Below are 19704 nucleotides of genomic sequence, written 5' to 3' on the forward strand. Positions count from 1 at the left end.
GTAAAAGACTGTTGCAATCCTCAAATACCAGGAACAAAGGGGAACCAAGGGGAACACCTACTGGCATGTCTTTAAGGGGAAAAAACGGGAACATTCTTAATGAGCAACATACTATCTGGTATCTCAATCACCTTTGATAATTCTATGGGACCCAACAGGTATGAAATGGCCTCTGCAAAGGGCTTTAGGGTGTGCTACATTACCTATGGGGTGGATAACTAGCCTTTCTAGAAGGGCTCGTAGCCAAGTGGTAGAGTACATACTTCACATGCAAAAGGTTCCCGGTCCAGTCCATGGCATCTCCAGGTAAAAGGACCAGGCAGCTGGTCCCAGTCAGGGGGCTGGGATGACCCCACCCAACTATGAGGTCACAGAAAAACACTTACCATGAACGGGTGTAATGGGCAGCACCAGGAGTGGATGGGCCAATCAGGGCAGGAACAGCCCAGTAGCCTGATGGCCAGGAAGGCATGAGGCATAACTGTCAGGGTAAAGAGAAACAGGGAGCTGGCTGGGTCCTGGGAATTCTACAACAGGCTGACATCCTCTCACACACAGGAGGGCGGGGTCCTTTCACAAAAGTGTAGCAATCTATTTCAGAGGGTTGAAGGGAGTGCCAAAGAGGAGAAGGGGGCAGTTTCCCATGTCAGCAGGAGTTCCCGGAGAGGAACTGGATGGGAGGAACAAAACCTCACCTTTACCCGAGAGCCAAATGGCCATTTGGGAGACAGACTGCCAGTTGGTAGACAATACCGGCCAATGCCGTTTGTTTGGCCAGCTCTGGCATTTTCAGGGCCACCCGGTGCTGCAGACCCTGGTCCAGGGGTGAAAGCAGCCAACCCACTCATGGATGGTCAAGCTACAAAGTTGGCATCACTGACAGTGGTGCACAGGTGGCCTGAAGCCATTGGTTTGGTGGCAGGGGTGTAGCTAAGGGAGAGAGGGCCTGTGTTTGCCCCTCTCCCCAGAAGCCCCTAGCAGTGAGGGAGATGATTGATTGATTGATTGATTGATTGATTGGATTTATATACCGCCCACCCAAAAATGGCTCAGGGCAGTTTACACAGAGAAATAATAAATAAATCAGATGAAGAAAATGGGGAGGGGTGGAGCTGGGGGGGCCCTCAGGAACTTGGGGGCCCAGGTTATTTGAACCCCTCCACTCAGTTATAGCTACCCCTCTGTTTGGCAGGCAGAAGCAGAGCTGTAGAACAAAGCGGCTTCCTGAAAGATTCCCCTCAGTCAGGAGAGCACTTTGTTTTTCCAGAGTGCAAGTGAGATAGGATTGAAGTCAAATTTATCATACTCAGCAGAAAGATTCCTTGCTTTTCCTTACAAGCAAAACCATCAGTTTCTGGTATATGCACCAACCACCAACCATTCCTGAAATATGGTAGGGGTTAAAATGGTTAAGTTTTATATTTTTCTTATCCTCAAAAGAGCTCCATGATTTCCAGTGCAAAAAAGCACTTCTTCCTGTTCGGTTCTCAGACTAGCAACTCCCTGTCAAAGGCTGGTAAAGGTAACCACAGAGCCATGTGGTTTTCTTTGGTAGAATACATGAGGGGTTGACCACTGCCATCTCCTGAGCAGTACAAGATGATTAACTGATTTCTGCAGTTTCCTATAATGCTGCTGCCCAATATAGGTGTTTCCCATACCAGTGGGGACTTGAACCAGCAACCTCTTGTTCCCTAGGCAAGTTATTTCCCCGCTGTGCCCTTAGGTGGCTCTCAAAGGCTGGAGACGGACATCATTCATCCATTCATCCATATAGTGTTCAAAAGAGCTGAAGGCAGTCTATGAGCAGCAGCATTCCTTGTGGTAGGCACTTGTTTCTTTTGTCCTGCTATTGTCTCTGGTCAAACAGGTCTCTCAGTTTTTGAAGCACGACAAAAACCTGCAAAATCTGTTTCACCAGAGAAAATAATGGGATGAGTGTGGACACCATGGGTCCAGCAGAGCAGGGAGGAACAGATGTCCCCAGGTCACAAGGGCCACAGGGCTCAGGAGGCTGCCAGGGCACCTCCTCATCGCCCTGGGCAGCGCCTCATCACCCCTGCTCCATTGGCCTTTCCTCTTCCATGCTCCCACCTGCCAATCAAAGCTGGGCTCATTACCCCACACCGACTATGCCCCTTTCCTCTGCATCAGCATGCCAATGCAGGGGGCATCACCAGCACTGGGCATGAACACATGGTAGCCCCTGGCCCAAAGTGCATGCTTTGTTTGGTGGCTGGCTGGATGCTTCCTTTTCTCCCTCACTGGCTGATAAAGGCAGGACACATGTGGCCAGCATGGGGTAGTGCGCCCAGCTTTGGTGGTAGGGGAGCGCTCATTGGTAGCCTCGGTGGCTTATTCGGTGGCCCCCAGCAACCTTGCTACACCCCTGCATGGGTCTTTATCATACCACCTTAAACACTGGTGTAAACACTGGCCCACCTTATTTTACAGCTATGTGGGACAACAACTGCTGTTCTAAGACAAAGGCCATGCCACCATCACATCTAATTAGCCACTAATGAGGAAGCATAGGTTCTAACTTAGAAAAAGTTAGGGCTGTAGGCTTCCTGATCAAGAAGTCTCTAATCTCTGTGGATTAAAACAAAAACAAACAAGCAGCAATGTGCTTCTTCCTTGGAATGACCGATGGCTAATCAACCCTACATTTATTCCATGCTCATCAGACCTCACCTGGAATCCTGTGTCCAGTTCTAGGCATCACAAATGAAGAAGGATGTAGGCAGATTGGAACAGGTTCAGAGGAAGGTACTGGAGATGCTTTCACCATGAGCCCCACCACCCACTGAGATCACCTGGAGAGGTTTGTCTGCAGTTGCCACCGCTACGCAGCGATGGGTTTTCTCTGTTGCTGCCCCAAGACTCTGGAATGCACTCCTTGCTGAAATAAGAGCCTCTCCATCTTTGACAACTTTTTAAAAGTCTGTAAAGGCTTTTTTTTTTCTTCACCCAGGCTTTTTAACTGGACTGTGGTATTAAATTGATTCAAAGTTTTCATTTTTAATCTGTTTTATGTTGTTGTAAACTGCCCAGAGACTGAAGTTTGGGATGGACTACAAATTTGAAAAATAAACAAAGATGGCCAGGGGTCTGGAATGCAAACCTTATGAGGAAAGGTTGAAGGAACTGGGTATGATTAGACTGAAGAAGAAAAGACTGAAGGAGTAGGTGGACACAGTCTTCAAAGAAAGCAAAGACTTGTTCTCTGCTGCCCCAGTGGGCTGGATTAGGTCTAATGGGTTTAAGTTAGTTACAGGAGGGGTAGATTTTGGTTGGAAATTCGGAGAAATGTCTTAACACAGGAACCAGACAAACAACCTCTATTACGATCAGAGACCAGCATAAAATTATGCAAGTTAAAATTTGTCTGTTGAAAGTATGGGAGAATAAAGGTGATTGCAAATATGATACATATAGAAGGGCTAAAATTAGACTAATTGTGATTTAAAAACAGATTAAGATAAAATGATTACTTACATACCATTAATAATAATAATAGAACTAAAACTACTAAGAATAAGAACGAAAATGGTACTATTTCTGTTATTTAAAAAGCACAAAAAAGATATAAATGATTTAAAGAGCATAATATGGTTTCTATTATAAGAAAGCATAAAATGGTAATGGTACTAGCATAAAATCATAATAAAACTGGGCAAGAAGCTGTGTTATACAGAGTCAGACCATTGGTCCATCTAGCTCAGTATTGTCAACACCAGGGATTCTCAGCATTAGGTCCCCAGATGTTATTGGACTTCAACTCCCATAATCCCCAACCAAAATCCACTGGGGCTGCTGATTATGGGAGCTGAAGTCCAATTATATCTGGGGACCCAACATTGAGAATCCCTGGTCTATGCCAGGACTGCACAACTTTGGCCCTCCTGCAGATGTTGACCTACAACCAGGGGCGTATCTAGGGGTAGGGCAGGCAGGGCACGTGCCCAGGGTGCCACTTGAAGGGGGGCCCCATTTTTCTAAAATAAAATTAAAATTAAAATGGCTGCTGAAAACAAAGTGGCCACTGCACATGCTCAAATGGCCTCTGTGAGGCCCTAGGCCAGGGGTGGGGAACCTTGGCACTCCAGCTGTTTTTGAACTACAACTCCCACCATCCCCAGAGTTGTAGTTCAACAACAGCTGGAGTGCCAAGGTTCCCCACCCCTGCCCTAGGCCATGCCAGGCCTCGCAGAGGCCATTTGAGCATGCACAGTCGCCATTTTGTTTTCAGTGGCCATTAAATTTTTTTTTTTAAAAAAAGGCCACCGCACATGCTGAAATGGTCCCTGCGAGGCCCTAGAGGCCAGAGACGGGAGGGGAAACCTTTGCAACACACCCCCCACAGCCTTTAGGAAGCCCCCCAAAGGGGATACAGGTAATTTTAAAAAAATTAATTTTTTAAAAAAATTAAAAAATTTAATTTAAAAAAATTTTTTTTAATTAATATAATATAAGTCACTGTACACATATTCAGTTTGGCACTATGTACAGAGAATCAGATGGGTGTCAGATGTTTGGACAGGGGGCGCAATTTCAGTGCTTGCCCTAGGCACTATTTTCCCTAGATACGCCTCTGCCTACAACTCTCATTATCCCTAACTATTGCTTACTGTGGATAAGGATTATGGGAGCTGTAGTTCAAAAGCAACTGGAGGGCCAAAGTTGTGCAGCCGTGGTCTATACTGGCAGCAGCTTCTCCAAGGTTAGAGGCAGAAATCTCTCTCAGCCCTATCTTGGAGATTCCAGGGAGGGAACTTGGAACCTTCTGCATGCAAGTGCTCTTCCCAGGGTGGCCTCATCCCCTAAGGGGGAAATCTTATTGTGCTCACACATGTAGCCTCCCATTCAAATACAAACCAGGGTGGACCCTGCTTAGCAAATAGGACAATTCATGCTTGCTACCACAAGAGCAGCAATCCTCCCATAGACTAGGGAAAGAACAGTTTGGCAGTGGAACCAATTACCAGGGTAAGATTGGTGCTCCCTCATTGGAGGTCATCAGACAGAGGCTGGACAGCCATTTATTGGGGATATGCCATATTGTATATGCCATATACAAGGTGTTGGTTATAACCTATAAAGCCCTAAACAGCTTGGGCCCTGGGTATTTAAGAGAACGTCTTCTTCGTCGTGAACCCCACCGCCCACTGAGATCATCTAGAAAGGTCCGTCTGCATTTGCCACCGGCTCATCTGGTGGCCATTCAGGGACGGGCCTTCTCCGCTGCTGCCCTGAGGCTTTGGAATGCACTCCCTAGTGAAATAAGAGCCTCCCCATCTCTGACAGCTTTTAAAAAGTCTTTAAAGACGCATCTGGCTTTTAATTAATATTGCTTTAATGGTTTTAATGCTGTTTTAAAATATTGTTTAAAAATTTTTAAATTGTCGTGGTGTTTTAAACTTTTTGTTTTTGTTTTAATTAATATTTTACTTTCTGTTTTTATTTTGTTGTAAACCGCCCAGAGACGTAAGTTTGGGGCAGTATAAAAACGTGTTAAATAAATAAATAATAAATATTAGTTCTGGAGAATGCTCTAGTTCTGGAGTTCATGCACCGATTAGGTAGTGGGGCTTTCCCCATTAAAATAAAGGAGATTTTTGTTCCCTGTAAACATGGGTAGATGCAGACTGCAAATTGCTCTAGGAAGACAGCAGAAGCACGTCTTCCAAGTTGGCTAAATGGTCTGATCAACAACAATCAGTTGAATTCCTGCCTTTTATCCTGGGGAATCAAGCTATGTGATAATCAAGCTATGTGATAATGTGAGAGCCAGCGTGGTGTAGTGGTTAGAGTGCTGGCCTAGGACCGGGGAGACCCAAGTTCAAATCCCCATTCAGCCATAAAACTCACCAGCTGGGTGACTCTGGGCCAGTCACTCCTCTCTCAGCCTAATTTACTTCACAGGGTTGTTGTGAAAGAGAAACTTAAGTATGTAGTACACCGCTCTGGGCTCCTTGGAGGAAGAGCGGAATATAAATGTAATCATCATCATCATCATCATCATCATCAATACGGTCCTAGTAGAGATCTGGCCAATACCAGCACACGCACCCGGGCAATATGATCTCTGGTTCTGATTGGCTTTAAGTTACCTAGATGCTGAAGACATCCTCCCCATCCATATGACCTTTTTAAAAAAAGTCTACAAGAGAGGTCTGTAAAATTTTCAGGAAGGACTTTCTCCTTTCCTCTTGTACTTTCTGTTTCTTGCTAAGCTCAGTCAATGCCCTGCCATTAGGTGGCACCCATTGTCGGTATTACCTGCATTGGTCAGAACTGGCATATAGATGGATCTGCTTTTGAGAAAGAGCTGATTGTTTCAGACTCTTAATAACCAGAATCTTTCAGCTATATACTCTCGTAGCTTTCCTTCACAGTTGGAAAGTATGCATATGTCTCTGAATTATGGAGATAAAAATGTGACTCATGTGAAACAGCAATAATAAAATTCCTCTGTCACAGGAATCCTCAAGCTTGAGTCCCCAGATGTTGTTGGACTTCAACTCCCATCATCCCCAACCACTGGGGTTGATGGGAGTTGTAGTCCAACACCTAGGGACCCTAGTCTGAGAATCCTTGCTGAATTATATATAATCTCCGGTATCAATCATAACATAGCACTGCCCACAGGTAAACTTCATATGAAGCCTTTTAAATTCAAAATATGAATTAAAGACATTAATTTGCACAGAGCTGTTTTTAAAGAGACCTATTGATCTTGGCAAAACAATACATTCCAACAAAACTCCGTTTTTTCCCTACTAAAGCCAAGACAATTGCACTCTATTTCTTTTTCTTTTTTTGTCCTTAAAAATGTTTGTGCCAAAACCATCATTTGGTTGGCAACATAGTTCTGGTTTATAGTCAACAGGGGCAGTAAAAACCTTTCACAGAGGAGGCAGTGACATTTTCTTGTAAATCACAATGATTTTTATGGCCCTTAAGCTCTGGAGGATCAGGGGAGTTCCATTTCCAAATGCAATTGACCTGCAAACTGTCCAGGACTCCAGATTAAAGCACTTTATTTCTGAACTAGAAGCATCTTCCCTCATTTTTCAGTGGTGAGCATCTCCACCTTCCTCTCCGTCTCTAGCATAGGGCTGCACAACTTTGGCCCTCCAGATGTTATTGGACTACAGCTCCCACCATCCCCTGCCACAGTGGCCAACAGGGGTGATGGGATTTGTAGTCTGACAGCTGCAGGAAGGCCATGGTTGTGTAGCTCCACTATAACATACAGTAATAACGACTCAACGCCGCCGCCACAATGAAGCAACACACGCACACAACTTCCATCATGCATTGGCTGGACCTTCTGCATCCTCCGTGGCCACACATCCTTATGTGACTAGAGCAGCCTCTAGACTTCTTGCCTGATAGGGCAGCCCTTTTACGAGGCATAACGAGGTGGTTGTCTTAGGGACAGATGTGAGGAGGGCCTGCAAAGGCAAGAAGTGCCAACAGGAGTACAGCAAGATTGGAGTGGGCCCTAGAGCAAGAAGTGTCTCTGTGCAGGCCCATTGCCTTCTCCTCCTCTCCCCCTCCCACGTGTCCCACGTGTCTTTGCTGCAGAACGTGGTCAGACATGTAGCGAGGGGAGAGTGGGCTTGTGTTTGCCCTTCTCCCCAGACGCCCCTCGCGCACCTCAGCCACATGCAGAAGAGCCTGCGAAGCCCTCTGGAGCTCATTCCCCAGCCGTCAACTAAGCGCTATCTACATGTTTTCTTTGTTCTCTCCCCAAGTAAGGAGAAAAGGAACAAAAAGGCACAGCAGACTGTTGGAGATGGAGTTCCGGTGCGTCGGCCTTTTGCACCAACTATCCTAATGACCACTAGGGGCATTGGGAGCAGAGGTAGCTAGTGAAGGTCTCCTTACCTGTCCCTGCTTGCCTCTGCTCTATGACTCAATACCTTGACTCCTCAGGTACCTCCTCTTCCTTTCCTCTTAGAGAGCCGATGGAAGGATCTTTCTCCCCCCACCTATTCGATGAGGCTCTTCTCACGATCGGTAAGATCTAAGATCGCTAAGCCCGCTCTCCCTGCAGACAAGCAGTCAGTCTGCTCTAGGCAGCCACAGCGGCCGCCCACATGATTGCCAGCTCCGTCACGGAACCAGTGGGGCTGGGGAGTTTGGGGGCTGCATGGCCCCCGGAAGCTCCAGCATGCCCTGCGCGAGTGCAAATGTACTTCACCAATATGTACTTCCCAAATGTACTTCACCAATAAATCAATTTAGCTTAGACTCCACAGTGATCTCCATGTGTGTTCCTTAAATAGCTGCACTAAACTTTTCAGTAGAGTTGCCATGCCTCCTGAAATTCTGGGTTTCACCCAGATTTTAAGCATCTCACCCAGATTCCTTAGCCCACCCAGATTCCAGCTTTCTTTCTTTTTTAAAGCTAAGTTCTAGCCCTTGTAGAAGCGAAGTTATGGAGGAAAATGTGTAGCCACTATTCTGCTCAAAAATTATTTTCAAGCCTATTTACATAATATGCAAATTAGGCACCTGGATTTGGAAAGCCATAATATGGCAACCCTAGAAACACCTCTCTCTCCCCCTACCTATTTATTATGTAGCTGATCGATAGGATAGGTCTTTCCTATCCCAAATGTAATTTGGGAAGACCCATACACTAATAAACCTATTTAGTTTAGACTAGGGATCCTCAAGGTTGGGCCCCCAGATGTAAGTGGAATTCAGCTCCCATAACCCCAAGCCGCAGTGGCCTTTGGTTGGGGATTATGGGAGTTGAAGTCCAATAACATCTGGGGGCCCAACGTTGAGGATCCCTGGTTTAGACTCTACAGTGATCTCCATGTGTGTTACTTAAATAGCTGCAACAACTGAACTATGCACTCTGTAACTGGAGTGGTAGCTTCCTTGGTGCTTTGCAAAATAATCACAAACCCCGACATGCCCATCACCCGCTACAGCAGAGGATTGACTCTGCCACTCAGCTGGCCACTGCTGGGAAGAGCTTTCAGGTGGGTAAGGGAAAGGGAAAATGTGCCGTCGAGTTGGTGTTGACTCCTGGCGCCCACAGAGCCCTGTGGTTGTCTTTGGCAGAATACAGGAGGGGTTTACCATTGCCTCCTCCTGCACAGTGTGAGATGATGCCTTTCAGCATCTTCCTATCTCGCTGCTGCCCGATATCGGTGATGCAAGGTAAACACCCAGAGGTGCACCTAGGTAATTTTGGCGCCTGGACCTAAAGACCTTTGGAGGCCCCCCTCCTCTGCAAATTAAACATTATCATGCTCAGCTGGGTAACCACACCACCCGGGACAGGTTAAAGAGGATTTGAGGGTCCCCAGGGGCTGGGGAAGACTTGGACTTTGGCCCCGAAGTCCAGGGGTAAGATCACCTCTGTAAACACCTACTAATTTACACCCAAATGTACCTCCCTCCACCCCGCCCCCACCACTGGCAGGAGGGCTAGATTTGTGCAGCCCTGCCCCACCACTTTGGGGGTTTCTGCACACACGAGAGCCCTTTAGCACTTCTGAAACATGGCTTTTCCACCATTAGCAGCAACTAGAATTAAAGCAGAGGTTCTTGCACAGCATTTAATATATTTATTATTTATTATTATTTATTTGTTCAATTTCTATACCACCCTTCCAAAAATGGCTCAGGGTGTTTACACAGAGAAATAATAAACAAATAAGATGGATCCCTGTCCCCAAAGGGCTCACAATCTAAAAAGAAACTTAAGATAGACACCAGCAACTGTCACTGGAAGTACTGCGCTGGGGGTGGATAGGGCCAGTTGCTCTCCCTCTGCTAAATAAAGAGAATCACCACGTTAAAAAGGTGCCACTTTGCCAAGTTAGCAGGGGTTATATAGTGCTACGTTAACTAGCACTGCTGTTGCCAAGAAACTTCTGCAGTGTCTACTCACAAATAAGTTCTATTCAGCAAAGGTCCTTGCCAACTCCAATTTTAAAAAAAGTAGTGCTTGCAAGTTCAGGCCATTTTATTTCACTTCCCACAGGAGTGAGAAAGGAGTTTTTTATTACGGATTTTCTCTCCTTTCCCCCATTCTCTTGCTTAAATAGTGCAACATGGGGGGTGGGGGGAAGACAAAATCAGTAATTAAAGATTACCTGCTTGTGGGAACAGAAACTGAAATGGGGCAATTCACAGAAAGACTTCTGAAAAGACAGTTACCCTCCCAGCCAGGATCAACAAAAATAATAAAACTGACTGGATCTACAGATAGAAAGTATTTTAATTTAAAGACGTATGACCCCTACAAAGCCTTTTTATTTAATTTTATTTTACAAAAACAATAGGTTGTATAGGAAAATAAACAGATAGATCATTAGTAACATGCTAGGCAGTTCACAGCCACCTAATGGCGCAGCAGGGAAATGACTTGATTAGCAAGCCATAGGTTGCCAGTTCAAATCTCTGCTGGTATGCTTCCCAGACTATGGGAAACACCTATATCGGGCAGCAGTGATATACGAAGATGCTGAAAGGCATCATCTCATACTGCGTGGGAGATGGCAAAGGTAAACCCCTCCTGTATTCTACCAAAAGACAACCATAGGGCTCTGTGGTCGCCAGGGAGCTATTTGCACATGACTTCATGCTGCGGGGTAAATGTTGAGCAAAGCCACTTCGAATTACACTTGTGACATTGAGGGAAGCAGCCCCTCCCCTCTGCTCTCGGGTTTTGTTTTGATGCAAGTTCACATAGTGTTTTTCTTCTAGCCAATGGGGATGTGGGGTGAGAGCACATCTGCATTTGTAAAGACAGTATCCTTCTTATAATGCTAATGATTCTATATCAGTGCCTCTCCCTATTTGCTCCAGGGTTTTCAGAAAAGGTAGCTTAAAACCAGCATTTTTAAAAACCTGGAAATACCTCAAGATAAGCTAGAATTCGCAAGACAAAACTCGACTTGTGTGTAGAGTGGTTCCAAGGATCTCTAAGGGATTTCGGGGTAAGTTTGGCTGGTGTGTGAACACACCAGCCAAACAAGGAGTTGGCATCGTCCAAACAAGGAGTCAAGATTGATTCGACAGCACACTTTAACTTTTAGGCAGTTCACACAGCAAATCAAAATATTTAGTTGAGACATTTGTTGAGAAGGTTTTTAGTGCTGTCCCAAACCTTCTATCTGATTTTCAAAGATACTTTCTCAGTCAATAAAAAAGGGGGTTGCAATTCCAAAGTTCTTTTATGGAGAACCCACAAAGGACCCACCCACCCCCGCCAAATTTCAACATATGATGGGCTTACCAACCAATGCATTCTTGCACGACAAAAGCCTTATTCACATGTACATGGTGTTGTGTGAACGACTGTACATGTGTTTATTCTAAACGTGAAACCAGGTATAGGCCCCTTAACTGATACTGTTTTGATTGTTTTTAATGTTGTTTTAGAGCATTGTTTTAAAAAAAATTAAATTGTTGTTTTAAATTTCTTGTTTTTGTTTTTAGCTAATGTTTTAATGCTGTTTTTATCTGTTGTGAACCACCCAGAGACATAAATTTTGGGCGGTATAGAAATATGCAAATAAATAAATAAATAAATAAATAAATGAATGAATGCAGGATGCAGAATGGAAGTGAACTACTCTGTGTCTGTTGAACCTGGTGGTCAGTGTCCTGACTAAAGAAGCATCAGTGCATTTGCAGAGGGCGAGGGTAGGCAGATTCCAGTGACCTCCCTTTCCTCCTCAGGGACATATTTTTGGGTGACACAGAGCACTCTGGGGGAAAAGAAGGCCATTGAAATCTGCATGCATGCACATGCCCATGCTAGCATAGGTGCTGAATTCGTCTATCGTGTCCAAAGCACTGGCACACTCACAAAGCACTGGCAGTTCATTAATCAGGATGTCAGCCAGTGTGTGAGAATTGTACGTGGGTACAGTGTACACAGATTGTACATGCGTTGGACATAAAATGTGAATAGAACCATTGCTCTGCATTTAATCCTGGCTGATTTCAAAAGGAGAGGCGTATGAATACGGTTAACTCTGTCCCATTGACCCAAAGCCATTTAAATGTCCTTAACTTTGGCTGGATTGTGCCCTTAATCTTGAAGCATCTGCTTTGCTTGCGGGAGGTCCCAGGTTTAATCCCTGGCATCTCCAGGAAGGGCTAGGAAATACCCCTGTATGAAATCCTGTCTGGGGTTTAGGGGGACCTGGTCTTGCGGTAGCAAGCATGGAATTGGTCCTTTTGCTAAGCAGGGTCTTCCCTGGTTTGCATTTGGATGGGTGACTAGATGTAAGCACTGTTTGCTGTAAGATCTCTCTATATAATAAGATCTATATAAGGCATACCCATGGCTAATCCCGTGTGTGGCAGCTCTCACAAGAGTTCACAAGCAGAAGCACCATGGTGATTGGGCAGTGGGGATTCCATATGCAGATAGGGAGAAGGAGCCTGTGGCACCATGGTGATTGGGCAGTGGGGATTCCATATACAGATAGGAAGAAGGAGCCTGTGATGATTGGGCAGTGGGGATTCCATATGCAGATAGGAAGAAGGAGCCTGTGATGGTTAAGGCCTTAACCATCACAGGCTCCTTTTTCCTATCTGTATATGGAATCCCCACTGCCCAATCACCATGGTGCCACAGGGTCCTTCTCCCTATCTGCATATGGAATCCCCACTGCCCAACTGCGCTAAATATGTTGAAATTGTTATCTTTTTGTTTCCCATGTAGGTTTCCCAGAAACATCTGGCTGGTGTTGTTGGAAACAGAATGCCAGATTAAATGCACCTTTGGTTTGATCCACTAGGCCTCTTCTATTATCTTAATCCAAGTTTTCTCAGCCTTGGGCACCCAGAAATTGTTGGACTGCAGTCCCCACCATGATGGGTGTTGTAGTCCAATAACATCTGGGGACCAGAGATTGGGGTACCCTGGATTAATCCATACCTGACAACCGCAGCATTTTGAAGTAAGGCCCAACCTTATTTCTTCAGCACCTACTCCTAGGACACAAGAAGAAAAACATTTAAGAACTGTTGAAATACATATTTGGGCTATTCATAAATTAAAGAGTGTAAGACATTTATTTCCTAATGCTGAGCAGAGATATTTTGCTCTCTAATCCTTTGGCATAGCTTGATGCAGAACTATCACCACAAGCCCAGATGTGTTATGGATGGCAACGGATCAAGGAAGCAAATATTCCGTTCTGGATCTAGATTCGGTTGAGGTTGGGTAAGGCAATGTTGTGGCTTCGGATCTGGTTTTCCATTGCCAAACATTTCACCGACGACTCTTAAAAGACTCCTCTTCTCAAACAGGAGTCTTTTAAGAACAGGCAACAAATGCAAAACCCCACTGCATGCCCCAGCTAAAAGAGCAAAGCTGGCTAATTCCGAGGCTCTGCAGCTATTGTTTACAAACCCCAGTTTATTTGCAACCCCAATACAATTTTATTTACAACCCCAATACAATTTATTGCAGTTGTGGATGATGGGAGTTATAGTCAAACAACCAGGGTCAGCCCAAGGGTTTTTGGTGCCCCAGGCAAAGCCTGGCTTTGGTGCTCCCACTCCCAAGGCAGAAGACACGGAGATGTCCATCTTCCCTGCCACACGCCCACATGCCTGCAGCCCCTGCCCTCTTCACCTTCAGCCCAGCTGCCCACTCATTTGCCTGCCTGGGCCTCCTGCCACCACCTCCTGCCTTCCAACTAACCCACTATGTCTGCTGGCTGGCCTGAGCCTTCACTGGGCCTCCAAAGCCACAATGCATCATGTCGTTATCATGGTACCTCATTATAAAGTGGCATGGTGCGCTGTGACATCATTATAGTGCACTGCAGCACTTTGAGGCCTAATGAAGGCCCAGGCCAGTGGCACTGGATGAAGCAGATGTGGTGAGCAGGTGAGAGAGTGGGCAGACAGAAGGCGAGGTAGGGGCCACAGGCAGGTGAGCAAGTGGGCAGCTGGAGGTGAAGGCGGCCATTCAGCATGGTGGTGCCCCAGAAAATCACCTAGGTTGCCTAGTGGATGGGCCAGCCTGCAAACAACAGCTGGAGAGCTTTAGATTGACCACCAGCAGGGGTCCAATGGGTGATCTCAAGAGACAGGAACTTCTCAGTTGTGGCACCATTGCTTTGGAATGTCTTCCTCCAGGGTGGTTCATCCAGCACTATCAACGTTGGCCTTTCATTGCTTGGTGAAGATGTGGCTGTTCCAGCAGGCTTTATGCTAATTATACTCCAATTATTTCATGCTGCTGCTGATGTGGAGTTGTGCTGGTTGCCATTTCTGTTTTTACTTGTGGATATTGTTATCATTGCTTTATAGTGCTTTGGGGTTGCTTTTAAATGTTAGTATTAACCACTTTTTTTTTAGTTTCCTCATGAAATAAAAGATGGATGTACATTTTAAAAAACCTAAACAAACAAACCAGACACAAAATGGGATGACACCGTGAATACTGCTCTGAGCTCCTTGGAAGATAAAAATGAAAAAATCCAAACAAATTAGGATCCCTAAGGATGTAAAGACTTGAAAGCAGTCCCAATCCAAGATATGGTTGTGAGACTGCTCCTGAAAAATAGCCTATTTAGAGACTACAGATTGCAGCAATTTTCAGCAAATTTCTAATCTCTTCTTGGGCAAAGCAAAGTACTTGAGCGGATGGTTGCCATACAGACTCCATGTATTTTTGAGAGTGGGGGAGATTATCTGAATCCATTTGAATTTCAATTTGGCCCAGAAACCACCTTGGGCACCCTAATGGATGACATGCCAGGAGGAGGACAGGAGGGGTGCAAATCTGCTAATTCTCCTGGACCTCTCAGTAGCTTTCAGTTAGGGATGTACAAAACGTTCCAAAGTTGAAACGGACCGCTTTGAGTATCTCAAGCTCAAAACAAAACACCCTTTGAATAAAGGGCTTGTTTCAATCTCAGAACAAGACAACCCTGTATCGAAACACCACTTTGGAAGCCTGTTTTTCCCTTGCGGATTGGTTTTCTGGCATTGGCTTCTGATTGGCTTGCAATCTCCTTGCTTCTTGGTTGGCGTGTTATTATGCAAATCAAGTGTTGTCATAGACAACTGTTCCCTCATTGGCTGGGGAGAGGAGGGAGCCCAATGGAGGAAGTTGCTCTAGTTGAGCTTATGGTTATGCTTGCTGCTAAGGGTGCTGTTGTGGCAGCTGTTACAATGCTAAGTAAGGAGTCATAACTGTGTGTGAGAGAGCAACTTGTGCCAATGATGTTAGTGCAGTACAGGCACTGTGGTTGGCAGTGGATTCTGGGTCAGTGATTCTTTTTTGGTCACTTTTGGAATGTGTTTGAAATGTGTGTTCTGTGTTGGGAGAGATAGATTCCATTTTACTGTGTGCTTCTGCAATGTTTTCCTAGGCAGGGTTGCAAATTGCAACTGCAGTGCAAAGTTGTGTGCACTTGTGTGCACTCTGTGGGTGAAGTTTGTTCCAGCCATAGGGAGCAATGGGGAAACTCAAAAAAGTCCATTGTTCCCCATGGGTACCTCCTAGGGACACCAAAGTGGGTTGGGTGATAGGGCATGAGGGGTGCTACCTACCACCCATCCCACAAAGAAATGGGCAAGCAGGAGATTTTTAACCTTTCCCCCAAACGTCCATGGGATCCTATGGGGGTTTGGGGAAAAGGTTAAAAAATTGTTTAAAATTGCCCACTTGCCCATTACTTTTATGGGATAGGTGGTGGGTAGCACCCGTCATGCTCTATCACCTAACCCACTTTGGTGTCCCTAGGAGCTACCCATGGGGAACAATGGGCTTTTTTGAGTTCCCCCATTGCTCCCTATGGCCGGAAAACTCGCAACATTTCAAGGTTTGTTCCGTCGAAACAACCAGTTCAGCCACTGTTTCAATGAAACGTTTTGGCGATCTACGTTTTGTTTCAAGCTCAAACCAAAACACAAAATCTGTTTCGTGCACATCCCTACTTTTGATGCTACCAGCCATTGATCTTTTTGGACTGTCTGGATTGAGAACTGGTCAGTCGTTTGATGGTTTTGTTCCTACCTGGATGGTCAATTCCAGATTCGGTGCTGGGGTCTACTGCTTGGTCCATGGCATTTATAATACAGCGTCCTCCAGAGTTCAATCTTGCCCCGCCACCCCATGCTTTAAAAAACCTCCACATAATTTCTGTAAGGTCATCTGCTGAGTGGGAGTAAGGTGTCATTGATATGCTGATGATACCCAGCTCTTGTTTATCGGAGTCAGATGAAGCAGTGGAAGTGCTGAACTTGTGTCAGAGTCCGGTAATGGACTGGATGAGGGCCAATAAACTGAGGAATTGTGGGTGAGCAGCTTGTCTGCCCAGGAAGGCAGTGTTTCACTTCTCCTAAAGGATCGCCTTGCACTCTGGGTGTGCTTGTATACCCATGTTTGTCACCGGAGGTCCAAGTGGCATAGCACATCTTCTATCAGCTCTAAGAACAGAGATGGCCCAGTGGTCCATGGTTTGGTAACCTCTAGAGAGCCAGTGTGGTGTGGTTAGAGTGCTGGACTAGGACCGGGGAGACCTGAGTTCAAATCCCCATTTAGCCATGAAACTCACTGGGTGTCTCTGGGCCAGTCACATATCTCTCAGTCTAACCTTCTGGGCTCATTGAAGGAAGAGCAGGATATAAACTTAAACATTAAAAAAAATTAAAAATGCTTTAGACCACTATACACGAGGCTGCCTTTTAGGACTGTTTGCAAATTGTGGAGGTGCAAGACATAGCCACAACCCACTGGGTTTGGGGCTCACACCTTGTGCCTGAGTTCCCTGCTCCACACTGCCCTTTGAGGTGACTTGCTCTACGGCAGAAACTTTTGAGCTCCCAAGCCCTATGCAAGCCCCACCCTGCGAGGCCTGTTATTGGCTCCCCTGCAGACAAGAAGGGTATAAGAGGCTTCCTGTCCGAAGCTACCCTTGCCTCACTATCAAGGTTTTTGTGTTGGTCCTCTTGGCTTGTCTTTGACTCCTGAGTACCTACTTGATCCTCCCAATTACTTACTTGGCATGACCCTTGACTTGTTGCTTTCAGCTCCTGTGTAGGCTCTCTTCGTTTACCTGGCTTGATCCCTGGTGTATCTCTGGCTTTCCCAGTCCTGGCTCTGGACTTGTGCCCCCCAGTGACTGCTACCCATGATGACTCAGCTTCTGGAACCTGTGCCAGTACTTAAAGACCTTCACAGACTCCCAGTCTCTTTCCATGCACAACTCCAAGTGCCTTATCTTTAAGTCCATATGAGAGCCTGCATACCTGAAGGAATACCACCTCCCATATCAACCTGTTTGGTGGTCAGTGAACTCATCATCAGAGGCCTGTCTCTGGGTGCCATCTTAGGTGAAGGTGGTAGCCACTGAGGCTAAAGAAAAACCAGCAGCCACACTGGAAGAAACAAAACTGAAGGAACAGCTCCTCCTTTATTTAACTCCACCTCTCTCTCACATATCCAATCTTTAACCTTTGAAGAGCCACAACACTATTCTGCCACAGCTATGGGAGGAAAATGGCCTTTTGGGTTGTGGCACCCCCTATGTGCCCCTTCCTCCCCACTGAGGCCTACATCAATGTCTTTTTGCCCTGCTAACTGGGCAAAGAGGCACCTTTTAAACATGGTGGTTCTCTTTATTTAGCAGGGGAGAGTAACTGGCCCTATCCACCCCCAGCACAGGACCTCCAGTGACTGCTGCTGGTGTCTATCATGTTTCTTCTTAGGGTGTGAGCCCTTTGAGGACAGGGATCCATCTTATCTATATTAATTCCTGATGGACCAGGGGGATGCGTGAGGATGTGGCAGGCTCCGCCCCCGCTGCAGCCGCAACCAATGGCGGGCCCAGAGGGGACAACACGTACAAGCAGGAGGTGGGGCAGAGGAGGGCAGGAGAGACTGGGGGGGCAGGAGGGGAACAGTAGACTGGGGCAGAAGGTAAGGGGGCAGGAGGGCCTGAAGGTAGGGGGAGTGTACATCTCGTACAGATGCTCTGTGCGGGGTCAGCTAGTTTATTTTTTATTTCTCGATGTAAACCGCTTTGGAACCTTTTATTGAAAAGCGGTATATAAATATTTCTTGTTGTTTTGGGCACCAAATACCCTTTTCCAGGTTTTTAACTTCTGATGAAATGTGACCCTCTTCATGGTGCTGCTTTTATTCTGGATTTCTGTATCTGATTGCAAATGTTAAAGTATTATCCTTACATTGTTTTAGTATATGTTGTGATGTGAATTGCTCTGAGAATTTCTGCTGTAAAATTGTATATAAATTACTTAAAACAAAACAAAACAAAAATAAGTAAATAATGGCCCGGTGCTCCATATCTTAGGGAGTGCTCACCATATAAGCCTGGAAAGACAACTTTACTCACAGTATCGTGAGAGAAGTGAGATTCCACAGGACCCAGAGCTGAATTTCAGTAGGTGCAGCTTGTCATGTATGTAAGCAGGGAAAAGGTGACACCTCCTGAATTTCCGGGTAGAGGGATGTCCCTGGACCCCTGAGGTGGGGGCTGCTGCTGCTGGCTGGGTGATAGCTTGCTCTTAACTCACCTCCTGTGCTTCATCTGGAAGAGAGGGTGGCAAAGGGGCAGGGATCCATCTTTACATTTTTGTTTTTTGTTCTAGGGGCCACTCCATCCTTGCTATACTCCTAGGCCCACTTCAACCTTGATAGACCCTTTGCATTCTTCCAGGTGGGGAAGAATGCAAACCTGCTAGCAAGGCCTGACTTCAGGAGATGACCGGAGAGCTTCCTATAAGGCAGGCCTGCTCAATTCCCCCCCCCCCCGCTGTTTTTGAACTACAACTCCCATAATCCCCAGCTACAGCGGCCAATAGCCAGGGATTATGGGAGGTATAGGCCGACATCTTCAGGAGGGCCGAAGCTGATCAGGCCTGCTATAAGGGAAGACGTTTGAAATGGGAGCAGGCTGCGACATGAGTCAGGAACTGCCTGCTGATGGAGATCAAGTAAGACTGTCAAGGCAGGGGCAGCTCAAAGTATTGCGGTGCCTGAGACGAGGCACAGGAAGTTGCCTTGCCCCATCATGCCCCTGGTGGGGGGCAGCCCTTTTCCAAACCCAACCCTTCCAAGGTGGTCAGCAGCCTCCTCTCCTCATGCTTCTTGCAAGCTTTGCAGAGTGTGAGAAGAAGCATTCCTGGCAATGTTGGCAAAGGTTAGTTTGATCCCCAAAAGCTGCTCTGATGAGGGGCACTTTGCCACTCAGGTGGCGTTCCAAAAATCTACCACCTGAGGCAACCGCCTCCCCTTGCCTCATGAAAGGATCACCCTTGATTAAAGGTAAAGGAAACCATTACTACGAAGTTTGTATGACTTGCAGAGCCTTGGAATGGTCTACTTAGCCCCACATTTTGTGTAACTGCACCCTCAGGGTGAAGGACCCAACACTATGTTTACTAGTGCAGGGGTTCCCAACCTTGGGTCCCTAGATGTTGTTGGACTACAAGACCCATCATCCCCAGCTATAGTGGCCTCTGGGAGAAAGGGCTACCCCTCAGTGATGCACTTTGTGTGGTGTCCGGGTTCAATCCCTGGTGTCAGAGCTGGAAAAAATAGATGAAGCATTGAAGAGGTGCTGTCTGTCAGAATATCCTGACCCAAAGCCTGACTCAATTCAAGGCCACTTCATCTGGACTACACACATTTCCCAGATGCTGCAACTTCTTCTTCTGCTTTTACCTTAA

General features: G+C 46.2%; 1 long non-coding RNA gene across 3 annotated transcripts in view; it reads right to left on the bottom strand.

Annotated features, from left to right (window-relative positions):
- Window positions 1–19704, bottom strand: part of LOC128322037 (uncharacterized) — a 37799-nt gene that overhangs the window by 15602 nt on the left and 2493 nt on the right. For 2 of the 3 annotated variants that reach the window (XR_008305487.1, XR_008305485.1), the window contains 2 exons: window positions 12929–12984; window positions 387–481 (listed from right to left, as the gene is read on the bottom strand). This is a non-coding gene — a long non-coding RNA (uncharacterized LOC128322037). The remainder of the gene's footprint in view (window positions 1–386; window positions 482–12928; window positions 12985–19704) is intronic. The other variant, XR_008305486.1, reaches the window with a different exon arrangement.

The sequence above is a fragment of the Hemicordylus capensis genome, chromosome 4, assembly GCF_027244095.1.
Source record: "Hemicordylus capensis ecotype Gifberg chromosome 4, rHemCap1.1.pri, whole genome shotgun sequence".
NCBI lineage: Eukaryota > Metazoa > Chordata > Lepidosauria > Squamata > Cordylidae > Hemicordylus > Hemicordylus capensis.